We start from the raw sequence: 13,998 nt of genomic DNA on the forward strand, positions 1-13,998 counted from the left end.
GGCTTTCTTTGTCATGGAACAGAATAAATTAGGAGATACAAAAAGGAATGAATAGTGTAGCTGAACAAATTACAAGGAATGTGCCTAATGAGCAAAGTATTTTCTAGGCAAAATACAAATTGCCCAGAACTTAATATCCAACAACACCCAAGGATTTAATAGATGAACAATTTTTTAAACCAAGAGCACTTGTCAGTAAAATTCAGGATCAGTGCCAAAGAAAGACTGTTAGCCCTAGTTTTGATCTCCTATGGTTATCAATAAAGGGGAGTGATCTTGAAACATCTCACTCCCAGTCTCTTCTTTTCACAGCTGCAACTACTGTGAAAGACTGGCTTCTTTTACCAAGTTTGCCAGCAGTTTGGTCTATGGCAATACAGGCTTCTGCAAAGCCCTGTTGTTGTTGTTGTTGTTGTTTAGTCGTTTAGTCGTGTCTGACTCTTCGTGACCCCATGGACCAGAGCATGCCAGGCACTTCTGTCTTCCACTGCCTCCCTCAGCTTAGTCAAACTCATGTTTGTAGCTTCGAGAACACTGTCCAACCATCTCATCTTCTGTCGTCTCCTTCTGCAAAGCCCTGGTAAAGTTTTTAATACCCACCCCACAAATCTCAAAACCACTCTATTTCTCAATGCCTCAGCTGCTGTCATTGACTACAGACTATCTGTGATATCACAATAACATGGCATTGCCCAGCCAGGGGAACAGACCAGGCCCTTCCCAAGATGCACATGGGGTGTGCGGGTGGGTTAGGGTTAGGGTTAGGGTTACCGGTAGAGAGAGAAGGGTCAGAGTGACAGGTGCCACACGGGAGGAAGATGACATCACACAGCGGGGGGACCAGAGAGGTGTTGTGATGTCTGGGGTGAGGAACGGGGGCGCTACCTTTGGGGAGGATGAATGGGTCGGGGTGGGGTGGATTTAACAGAACACGCATGGGCAAGTATTTTTTGGGGGGGGATGATTGCTTTCTCTTTCTGAGCCACAGCAACGCGTGGTCGGTAACAGCTAGTCTGGAAATAAATTGGAAATGTCCACATGTGGACAAAGTCTGCTTTGCTATGGAAAGCCTCTTTTTTTTAACCATGCCAAGCACTCTCCTAGATTGGTCATATAGAGGAATTCTGGCACACTAAACAGCATGTTTCACTCATGATTAGATTTGCTATCTAATATACTTGCCATGTATGTGACCACATGTTGAAGATGTATGTTATAAATATTATTAAGGAAATTAAACACATTTTCAAATTGGGGCTCACTTGGATCAGGGTGAATGTAGATGTGTGTGAAAAGGGTTGTTAAAGAGGTCTGCAGATTTAGATCCCGATGGGAAGGCAAGACTCTTGTGCTTTGTATAGGAAAACAGAATTGCCTGCAGGTGCCCCTTTTCTTCTCTCTGCAATACTGTTCAACAAACTGCACCACTGGCCCAAATTCTCTCTTCCACACCACTGCTCGACGCACAGGTGCTCTGTCCTCCAAGGCACGGAGCTGAACCCTAGACTCAGACAACACGGAACATTTCATTTGAAAGAGGCAAATTATGCCATTCATCTTCTCTAGCCAGCAGAAAGAAGTCTGCATGGTAGTCTGATTTTGCTTTCCTGATTATGGAAAGCTGTTTGGAGAGCTCTCAGGAGTTAAACGATTTAGCTGAAAACCATGCACCAAAAAGAAAGAAAGATAAGATATTTTTTTTAGTTTCCTTACCTCCTTCTGCAATACATCTCTCTGTTTTTCTAGCCATGTTGCCTGAAAGCTCCAGTGAGTTGTTAGATCTTTAAAGGAAACGGTTTGTGTCTCCTTTCTGTTCCTATTTCATCAGTGACAATCTCCATGAGTTTATTAGACTGGGAGGGGCAAACACAGCATTTGTGCAGTAAAGGGAATCCAAGCGGTAGATTTCTCTTTCTTTCTTTCTCTCCCTCCAGGTAGCAGGCAGGACAGCCTCCGCAGTCTGATCGTCAGCAAAAGCCAAGTTAGGAACTGTCTGCAAATGCTCTCTCTTTGTACTCAAGGAAAAACAACAACCCCAAGACAAGCAATTCCAGGCACACTCAGCTGTTGCTAGAGAACACGGAAATTTTAATTATTTCAGAGACCAAATCCTTATGCCTTTCCACAGGAAAAGCAACAGCCACTAGCAGAGTAAAAGAGAACTTTGCAGAAATAGCCTCCGGGATGTGAAAATGTCCCAGGCTTCTGGCAATGGCCAGGCAGACTTCAGTTTGTGGTACCTATATTGCTTATTTCAAGAATGCCTGGCTCCACCAACAAGAGCTAGGTGGGAAATAGCAGCTCAGATTGGCAAGCACACCCATAGAAGTAAGGGAAAGTATGAGAATGTGCTGTGTCCAAGAATTGATTTCAAAGCCACCACTGAGTTTATTATTAAACCCTTTCATACAAAATTCCACTCCCACTTTCCCCGAAGCATCCATTGTTTCAACAGCCCCATTGTTTCATTTGGGACATGTTTATTCTCACTAGTTTTGTACAATTGTGGGTCACACCAACTGCAAATCACCTAGTGATCAACCCGTACATCCCAATATACCTTTGACCCCCACCCTCCTGAGTTAGCGTGTTCTCAGACATAAAAGACGTAAGGCTATGCACACACACCACACATTTTTTTAAAAAAAAAACCACGAAGAATGCTGGGAAGTGTAGTTTACCCTGCCCACTGCTGCAATTCCTGGCACCTTTAACAAAATACAGTTCCCAGGATTTGTGTATGTGTGCTTTAAATGTGTCTTAGATGTATGCTGTAATTACATCTCTTCCTTTTCTAGGTTGCACTGACCATATCTACACAGATGTGCACACAGACAAGGCTCATGTCATAACCAAATGCCACAAGACTCATTTTTTAAGTTTGCTGCAACTGACTAGTAGGTTACTGACTAATTTGGGTTCCCCAGCGAGCCTGGTGAGGGGAAAACCTGAACTTCCCCTGGCTGAATGGGGAACCGAAATTTGTGATTGTGTGTGACAAGCAGACAGTGGAACCTTTTCCCGCATGGTCTCTAAGTGCATTTGGACAGCTGTGGAGATCGATGGGCAGGGCCTCTATTGCTGAGGAGCCAATCAGAGCAGGTGCTCTGGCTCCCATTTCTCCAATGAAAATAGGGGTGTCCTAAGGAAAAGCGGGGCATTCCGGGATCAAATCAGAAACCAGGATGGCTTCTGTAAATCCCTGTCCCTGGAAAACAGGGTAATTCTCTGCAAAGCCAGGTGATAACAGATGGAAAATCTACAAAGATGGGTGGAAAAATAAACATTCACTAGCAGGCTAAAAGTAGACTGTGGGCTCTCCTCCCAGGCATTAAAAGTCCAGGGATAATGTACATGTTTTATAGCGTATCAGAAATTTAGATCACATAGAAATGACAATGGAAATAAGAGCAAAAAATAATTTATCTACTTTATTTATCTACTTGCACTTTGACATGCTTTTTTCTTCTGTGATTCGATAGAGTTAGGGTTCAGCACCTCAATGGAATACAAGGGGAAAGCCTAGTTACAGGTAGGTAGCTGTGTTGGTCTGACGTAGTCGGAACAAAAAGTAAAGAAATACAAAAATTCCTTCCAGTAGCACCTTAGAGACCAACTAAGTTTGTCATAGGTATGAGCTTTCGTTTGCATGCACACTTCTTCAGATACCAAGGGGAAAGCCTTTAATTCTCTTGAAATTAATTTGTAACTAGTTTGAAGACTGGACATTTATTATGAGGTTGATGAGAAGCTGACAAGAGAAGGGTCAGAGATCAGCTTTGCATGAAGGAAGTCTCAACTCCAGTCTCTAGCATCTCAAGTTAGGGCTCCCGCTATCACTCTGTGGGTGGATACTGGACTTTCTTTCAGATCGCTCCCAGAGGGTCCGGTTGGGCCCTTATATGTCTAACATGCTTAGGACTAACACAGGAATACCACAAGGATGTGTGCTTAGTCCGCTCCTTTATACTCTTTATACGTATGATTGTGTCGCTGCTCACCCTAGTAATAGGGTTGTCAAATTTGCAGATGACACAACCATGATCGGGCTCATCTCTGATAAGGAGGGTGAAACGGACTATAGAGATAAGGTGGAGCGGCTGACAGAGTGGTGCAGAGTTAATAACTTGCTCATAAATACAAAGAAAACAAAGGAGCTTGTGGTGGACTTTAGGAGACAGAAGAACGAGGTCCAGCTACTTTTGATTGACGGAATTTGTGTGGAGAGGGTAACAACGTTTAGATTTCTAGGCATTGAGTTACAGGAGGATCTGTCCTGGAGTGTTAATACAAGGGGGCTTGTGAAGAAGGCGCAGCAGAGACTGTATTTTTTGAGATTTTTAAGGAAAAACCATCTTCCACAAAAGCTGCTGCTTGCCTTCTATCACTGTGCCATACAGAGCGTGCTCACGTACGGTTTATGTGTGTGGTACGGAAGCTGTACTTCTCAGGATAGAGCAGGGCTGTGTAGAATTATTAAAACAGCAGAGAGCATTATTGGCTGCTCACTCTCCACCTTAGAACAAATCTACACCACCAGGTGCCATAGAAAAGCACTAGACATATCAAGAGATCCAACGCACCCTGGTCACCATTTCTTTCCGCTCCTGCCATCGGGACGGAGATATAGAACTATGCAGGCAAGAACGAGCCGTCTCAGGAACAGTTCCTTCTCTAGAGCGATTTTGGCCTTAAATGGAAAGCCTGGACTTTGAAGTCATCTTATTTTATTTGTTATTTGTATTATATTTACTGTTTTTAATTAGGTTTTGTAATTTTGGATTATGCGGAATGCTTTATCTGAGTGGATGTAGCAACCGAGTAATTTCGTTGTTTCGGCAAGGGGACAATGACAATAAAGATATCTTATCTTAATTGTTTTGATAAGTTAATCACTCAGACACGTTCAATTTAATTTGAACACTATTTTATTGTTCTTTCGCAAGAGTTATGAAACAATAATTTTTCCATGTTTATTTTTATTAAGTTGTTTGAAACAAAAAGTGTGCATGGCTGCTCATTGGTGTTTCCTGTTTCCTGGTGGTTCTTAGGCTACAGAAGGGGACTTTCAAAAAGCTTTTAACCAAAGATTCCTGGGTAAGCTTAACAGTCATGGAATAAGAGGAGAGGTCCTCTTGTAGATCAGGAATTTATTAAATAGCACGAAGTAGGAATTAATGGACAGTTCTCCAAATGGAGCGATGTGAAAAGTTGAGGAATTCCCCCCCCCCCCCGCTTTTTAACTTGTTCATAAACAATCTAGAGTTAGGGGTGAGCAGTGAGGTGGTCAGGTTTGCTGATGATTATAAAATGTTCAGGGAGTTAAAACAATAAGAGATTGTGAAGAGGACCAAAAAACTCTCTGCAAACCTAAGGGATGGGTGGTAAACCAGTGAATGCAATTCAATGTAAACAAGTGTAAAGTGATGCATGTCAGTACAAAAAGATCTCAGTTTCATGTATGTGCTCATGGATTCTGAACTGGAAGTGACTCTCTTCCCCAACCAGCTAGCCTCAGATGTTTTGAGCTTTAAATCCTATCAACCATCCAACATGGCCAGGGTGGCTGGGACTGATGAGAGCCATAGTCCAAAGCAGCTGGATGGACCTTCAGTGATATAGGCCTTCAGTGTCCTTGTTTTGGTTTTGAACAGGGACTTGTTTCTAAAACAGATTTAAAAGTGAAGTTCCACAGTTTACCTTCTGTTTTGGACACATGGAAATTGCCTCTGAAATTACCTTAAAATAACTCACAACTGACACAAGAATTATGGTTTGGTTTTTGGCAATTAATTTAGGCCACAACTTTATTTAATTACACAATTTTCATCCGAGTGTTGGCTTAGGCTTTTGGTTAACTACTCGTCCTTCCCTAGGAAGGACTATCTCCATCTGTCCACTGAGGACAGGACTCACATCATCTGCCCCCTCTTGGGGCAGGACTCACATCATCTGCCCACTTGGGGCAGGACTCACTTCAGCTGTCCCCATGGGACAGAACTCACCACTGTCCGCTTGGACAGTACCCACTCTGACTTCCTAAAGGGATGTCAAATGAACATCCCTGGGAGAGGAGGTGGCTGAGCCCAGGCATTCCCTCCTCTCTTTTTCCAAGAATGTTCCCCAAGGGTCGTACTCTTATAATTGGCCCCTCCATCCGCGCCAATGGCGGGATGGTAAGGACAAGAGCGTAAGCCCCGGGATTCCTTTAACGGAATACAGTACTTCTATGTGGAGCAAAAGGTGGGTGGGGTAGGCATCTGGATGCCACACCCCTCTTCCAACCATTAACCAACCAAAAGCCTAACCGCCAACCTAACAAGTTTTGACAATTTGCTTAGCAGTAGGCGAAAACCAAGAGGCAAAGCCAATCAGCCAATTGGAAAAATTCCTACTGGCCCCTGAATACAGGCAGCCCCAAAGGCATAGCAATGTCAGGCTAACCTGCAAAAGAAAGCAGCGGGTGGGAGGGGATTCAAACACCAAGGCAAAAGTGAGTTTAAAAATGGAGGGCAGAAGCTTAAAAGGGAGACCCCTCCACCAATCACGGAACCGAGATTTGCATGACCGCACCCCTGTTACTCAGCATGACCTGTGGCCTAGGCTACAGCCCCAAACCCTATATTAAATTTCCTAGCAGCCCTACCACAATCCGCTTTATATTAGATGATATAAAGCGCTATAACAGTTGGATTGTGCCCATTTAAATCATCCTTGATCCTAAAATAATACCGGGTAGAGACAGTTGCCACTTTCAGATGCTCAGAAGGGAGAGGTCTGAAAGTGTCTTGGAGAGGGACAGCAGGTTCTGCTTCCGTCCTTTGCATTCCATAACATGTCTACAACGTATATGCAAGTGGAGGCACGGAGCTGGTGTAAAGGTAAAGGTAAAGGGACCCCTGACCATTAGGTCCAGTCGTGACCGACTCTGGGGTTGCAGCGCTCATCTCACATTATTGGCCGAGGGAACCGGCGTACAGCTTCCAGGTCTTGTGACCAGCATGACAAAACCGCTTCTGGCAAACCAGAGCAGCACACGGAAATGCCGTTTAGCTTCCCGCTGTAGTGGTACCTATTTATCTACTTGCACTTTGACATGCTTTCGAACTGCTAGGTGGGCAGGAGCTGGGACCAAACAATGGGAGCTCACCCCGTCGCAGGGATTTGAACCCCTGACCTTCTGATCAGCAAACCCTAGGCTCTGTGGTTTAACCCACAGCACCACCACCGAGCTGGTGTATGGTGGAGCAAAAGAGAGTGGTTGAACCTATGGTCATGATTCTGCCCTGCCATATTTATTGAACACCCAGAGCCCAACCCAAAAAAGGACTGCTGTGGTGGAGTAGTTAGATTGGGCAAAAATTGGTGTTCTAGGATCAACCTGTATTCCACCCTGGGGTTCCTTGAGGACATGGCGGTATGCAAACTTAATAAAGGCACACATTTTAAATGAAAGCTCCATTTGTCTAGCTAATGCCTAGTTAGACAGAATTTTCTCGCTAACACCCTGTGAGAGTAATTAAGCATGTCAAGGCACACAATTTCTTTGAGTCCTCAGGCTCAAGATATGCCAGTGCTAATATTACAATCAACCTCCTTTCTGTGCTCCCTGTAGCACAGAAAAGCCTTTGTTGCACAGATTAAAGCTCCTGGGATGGAAGCCTCTTGGATAGTGGGAACTGCTTTCCTTGCGACAAAGTAGTTTTCATAGTAACCAAGCTCATCAAGCATGCTTGCTTCATAATAAAGGCATAAAGGAGAACCATGGGAAAGTAAACCAAGTTGTTGGAAGCAAAACTAAATACTGTACTAGATAAATGTCCCACCAAGAAGAAGTAGGTGGTCGCAAGAACAAGTGGTTATAAGTGGGTGTGAATATTGACTTATTTTTTAAATGAATATTGACTTATTTTTTAAATGATGGAAAGCTGTTCTGCCCATTTTTCATTATATTGCATTGTCCATTAATTGCTACGGCCACACATGGTCACAAATAGTCTCAGTACTATCACCTAGAGTACCTATTAAGTACCTGTACCTCCAGCTCTCCAGCAGTTAACTGTGCCTGGCAATATAAAATTAGCCATGTCAAACAAAAATCACAGTGTTCGTGGATGGAACCTCCCCAAGCATATCGACCTCAGCCTCAAGTGGAAATAACTGAAAATTAAATAGCAATAGTGATAAGACTGTTTCCTGGACACATCTTGTACTGTTTCCAATGGGTCATCTAAATGTACACACCATACATTTAAAGCATGTGGCTTTCCCAAAGAACCCTGGAAACTATAGTTTACCCGTCAGTGAGCTACAGTTCCCACCACCCTTAACAAAAAAACAGTTCCCAGAGTTTTTTCGGTGAAGTAATAAGCTTTAAATGGGCCTTGAAAACAAGGCCCGCTGAGAACAGAGAAGATACTTACATTTTGCCAGGGATTTCTTTATTTCATGCCATTTCCTGGAAATTTTGCCAGGGATTTCTTTATTTCATGCCATTTCCTGGAAAGAAGCTTTGCAATTAGCAGAAAGATATATTATAACAGAAAAGGTTATTTTGACCTCAAAGCTGGTAGTTTTGTCACTGCAGAGAATGGGGGTGGTGGTTTCTGTGCATTTGTAAATAGTAACGTGAAATGACTTTGACAAGTGAATGAGGTAGTACCGGTAAATCAAAGGGTAGGCGCCAGGCATGCTAATAGGATTATAAAAACTGCAAAGCAAGAGTGATGGCAAAGGAGTGTGTGGGGTCTTGTGTAATGAACAAAACTTATTTTCCCCAAGAGGCCATAGGCCACTAGAAAAAGAAGCTCTGAAAATGAGTGTCATAGTAACATTTCCCTCCTCACTACTTTATCTATGCATTCATTACTTGCAAGAGATACCCACTCCACCTCCCAGTCCTTGGCAAAAATCCCTGTAGTTTTTGGTAATAACATATTTAAAGGAACAAGCCTCAATATAACTGTTATGACCCTACAAACCAGGTGGTGTACTTCCTGCCTCTATATTTAATTTGTTTGGGTTTTTTTCTTTGTTCATTTATAGCTCTTTTATTCGTTTATAGCTCTTTTAAACAAAAAACAAAAACTCAGGGACTTCCCAATAAATAAACAAGACACACCCTCCTCTCAGGCTTACAGTCCAGAAGAAGTAACACAAAAGGAAAAGGGGATCGGGAGCATGGAGCATGGAGGGGAAAAGCAAACTCAGGAATCAGTTCCTAAGGTCACATTTGGGATGGAAAGAGTTCAGGTAGCCTGAACTGGAATGGCAGCCACTAGGTGACAGCTGAAGGAAAGAGCAAAAGGCTGCTGGCCAATAGAACCTTGTTGCTTCTCTTTTCTGCCTCTGTGCTCCACCATGATGGAATGGGTGTCAGTAAATACAGGGTGAGCCCTTTAAAAGAGGCCCCGTGGATACAGAGTACAGTGGTACCTCTGGTTAAGAACTTAATTCGTTCCGGAGGTCCATTCTTAACCTGAAACTGTTCTTAACCTGAAGCACCACTTTAGCTAATGGGGCTTCCTGTTGCCGCCGCGCCACCGGAGCACGATTTCTGTTCTCATCCAAAAGCAAAGTGTAGCCTTAGGTTCAGTCTGGGTGCAGCGTGCCCCAGGAGGAAGAAGGAGTCAAGAGACACCAGGGCTTTCTAGAGAAAAGGCTTTATTTTCGCAATGCCAGGCAGTGCAAAAAGGTGGTGCGTGATCATTCACAGCAACACACCTTCACAGAGGTTGCTGCCGTTTTTTATACCCTTATCCATATCCTCTTTTGCAAAACCTCCTCACAGACACGTTGCATGACCTGGCTCATGTTCTAACTACGTGGCGTTGTGGTCAGCTCATGCTGGGAATCGATTCACTGTGGTTTAGCAATGGGTTTTAGCAATGGGTTTTACAATTTCAGCAAGATATTTCTTTGTACGTGACTGCGCTGCTTTGGCCAAATGGAGTCAGGCTTATATGCCTCCTACAAAAGTTCTTAACCTGAGGTACTATATCTGGGTTAGCCAAGTTTGTAACCTGAAGCGTTTGTAACCTGAAGCATCTGTAACCCGAGGTACCACTGTGCACATGTTCCACGGGGCCTCTTTTAAAAGACTCACCCTGTATATCCTTTGCTGTGCAGGCGTCGGTCTCTCCTCCTTTTGCTATGATTACAGAATCATAAAATTGTAGAGTTGGAAGGGATCCTTACGATCAAGTTCAACCCCCTGCAATGCATGAATCTCAACAAAAGCATCCATGAAAGATGGCCACCCAGCCACTGCTTAAAACCCTCCAAGGAAGGAGTGTTGACCACCTTCCGAGGGAGTCTGTTCCACTGTCAAACAGCTCTTCCTGTCAGAAAGTTCTTCCTGTTGTTTAGTTGGAATTCCTTTCTTGTAATGATACATTGGTTTGGATCCTACCATCCAGAGCAGGAAAAAACAAACTTGCTTCATCTTCCCTATGACAGCCCTTTAGATATTTGAAGATAGAATAATAGAATCATAGAGTTGGAAGAGACCACAAGGGTCATCCAGTCCAACCCCCTGCCAAGGAGGAAACACCATCATAGCATTCCTGACAGATGGCAGTCAAGACTGCTTAAAGACCTCTAAAGAAGGAGACTCCACCACACTCCTTGGCAGCAAATTCCACTGTCGAACAGTTCTTACTGTCAGGAAGTTCTTCCTAATGTTTAGGTGGGATCTTCTTTCTTGTAGTTTGAATCCATTGCTCCGTGTACGCTTCTCTGGAGCAGCAGAAAACAACCTTTCTCCCTCCTCTATATGACATCCTTTAATATATTTGAACATGGCTATCATCTCACCCCTTAACCTTCTCTTCTCCAGGCTAAACATGCCCAGCTCCCTAAGCCGCTCCTCATAAGGCATTGTTTCCAGGCCTTTGACCATTTTGGTTGCCCTCCTCTAGACACGTTCCAGCTTGCCAGTATCCTTCTTGAACTGTGGTGCCCAGAACTGGACATAGTACTCCAGGTGAGGTCTGACCAGAGCAGAATACAGTGGTACTATTACTTCCCTTGATCTAGATGCTATACTCCTATTGATGCAGCCCAGAATTGCATTGGCTATTTTAGCTGCTGCATCTCAAACTGTTGACTCATGTCAAGTTTGTGGTCTACCAAGACTCCTAGATCCTTTTCACATGTACTGCTCTCAAGCCAGGTGTCTCCTATCCTGTATTGTGCCTTTCAATTTTTTTGCCCAAGTGTAGTACTTTACATTTCTCCTTGTTAAAATTCATCTTGTTTGCTTTGGCCCAGTTGTCTAATCTGTTAAGGTCATTTTGAAGTGTGATCCTGTCCTCTGGGGTATTACCCCCCCCCCCCAATTTGGTGTCATCTGCAAACTTGTTCAGGATAGCTACCATATCTCCTCTCAGTCTCCTCTTTACCAGACTAAACATACCAACTCTTCCAACTCTTCCTCATAAGGCTTGGTTTCCAGGTCCTTGATCATCTTGGTTGCCCTTCTCTGTACATGTTCCAGCTTGTATATCTCACTGAGCCCATGGAAAATAGGCAGGTCAATGGGCTGTATGTAACTAGGTTCTGCTCAGAGAAGGCCCATTTAAATTAACTGAGCTATGCTAGTTCTATTTGTTAATTTCAAAGGATCTGTCATGTATGACTAACACCGACTACAATTCATTATGACCCAAAGAAGCAGAAGACCTTGGAACTTTTGAGGATGATAGAGCCATCAAACCGAAGGTCTGCAGGAGAATTTGTTTGAAGCATTGCTGAAGACCATCTGTATGATCTTTCTGTTGGTATATGTCAGTATGAGGCGGCAGGGTTGGCAATAGCATTTGTTCTGTATGCCTAAGAGGGTCTTGGGCTTTTACTTATTGAATAGTAGCCATTCATGCCACATGCAAAGGCACTTTTGGCCCTAGAAGGACTTTCTAAGACAGTTTCATATGCATTCCAAATGCAGGATTGGGGGGGGGGGGGTCTTCAAAGAAAAAACTTCAAAAATCAAACTTGCCCAAAGTAATTTTTAGCTATTCCAAGCCAGGTGTCTAGCTTTATTGAAAACATTTGGAGTCTACATATTCTTCCTGCCTGACTTCTTGTGTTAGTGGGAATATCTAATAATAAAAGGTAAAATAAAATAATAAAAGGAAAAATATATTACTGGGGTTTTTGTTTTTATTTTGACGTAATAAGCATAAATAAATAAGATTAAAAATGTGCACCCCACCATTGAGACCATTCCATTGTAACTATCCAACTTCCCAAAATTTTGACCTCTTGCGATTGACTCCTTTCCGTTTAAACAGTACAAATTCTACAAACACCTTCCATATCTCCTCAAAATCATTTCTCCTGTATATTCCCCATCTTACCTTAATGGCTCATGCTAATTTATCATTAATAGCTATATCCCACACCTTTTTATACCATTCTTCCATTTTATATTCTGCTTACCCCTTCCACTTCCTAGCTATCATAATTCGTGCAGCTGTCAATAAATTTGTGAGCAAGTCCTTCATAGCCTGCAAACCTTTTATCCCATCATAAATTGATAATAATGCTACCTCTGGACTTTTGGTCAGCTTTCACCAAGAGATTTTTGTGCTCTCCTTGAACACCCTTTGCCACCACGTGAACATAATTCCTGGTTTCCTGGCATCCCCTCCCAACATAAACACTGAATATTCCTCGTTTATTTGATTTAATCTGACTGGTGTTAAATACCATCTCCAAACTATTTTATAAGAAGTTTTATTCTTCTATTCTTATAAAATATTGTTTTAAAGCTGCAGTTATAGACCACACAGCAAGGCTCTCTTCCCTCCATACTGTCAGGGTATGTTTCTTATTGTGGGTGTAGAATTTATCTTTATGGCATCCGTGCACCTATTGTTTGTGAATTGATTCTGCTGAGTCTGTAAAGACCCAAGGTCACAGATCTGAGATATATCTGGGCTTCTAGGCAGGAGTTTTTCATTCATCTTTCTTCATTCGTCTTTCGTTGTTCTTCTGTTATGTCTCTACGTTTTGAAGCTTTTGACTGTCACTGGGGACCCAGTGATGATGTAACTATGTTCTTAAGCAGCTGAACCTCAGTAAACTACTACTGATGGAACTTTGCTGCTTGTGTGTGTGTGTTTGATTGGACACAACACTGGATTTTCTTCACCTACTGTCCATGTCTGGGTTTTTCCATGCCCATAAACTGGAGATGTTTACCCAGGCATGGAGCCAGCGTGGTAAATGGATTTTGCAGGTGGCCCGGTTTCCTGATCATACTAAATGATTCAGGGTCTAAAAGAGACTGTGAAGAGTTCCAAAAGGAACTCTCCAAACTGCGTGAATGGGTAGTAAAATGGCAAATGCTGATCGATGTAAACAAGTGTAAAGTGATGCACCTTAACTCCATTTTCAGCCACTGACATCTCCAGGTAGGCCTGGAACTGTCCCGTTTGAAACCCTGGAGAGTTGCAGGGCTGTCACTGTAGTGAGCAAGATGGACCAATGGCCTGGTCTATCTATAAGGCAGCTTCTTGTCTTCTTCAACTTTCTCAAAGCAAACATAATGTAATTCTCTTCAATAGAAAAAAAGAATTCCCTTGAGTTTCTCCATAGTAATTTCAATGTCGAGTTAACGTTTCTTTCTTTGTCACGTGAAAATAAATGACAACACAGACAGGTGGATAGAAAAAAGGTTTTGTTTAAGTACACTGAAGTCTCCATCAGCTCTTACACTAACACAAAGGCACCGTGGGAGGAATAAACAAAATAACACAGTCATTACAGACAATGTGGCTGCCTCATTCATCCCTGTGTGCTGCTAGTAGTTCAAGTCAAAGGCAGGCAAATGCGTGAAACAAGAAAAGGAAAAGTCTAGAACACCGTCAGTCACACTTGGCCTACCAAGTCTTTAAGTCCTGGGCCTTAAAATGTATAGCCAAGATTTTTTTATAAAAAAATGTTCAATGCTGCCCCCACATGTTACAATTCAAGCTGATTTTATAGCCAGTG

Source organism: Zootoca vivipara, chromosome 4 (assembly GCF_965207765.1).
Source record: "Zootoca vivipara chromosome 4, rZooViv2.hap1.1, whole genome shotgun sequence".
NCBI classification, from domain to species: Eukaryota; Metazoa; Chordata; class Lepidosauria; order Squamata; family Lacertidae; genus Zootoca; species Zootoca vivipara.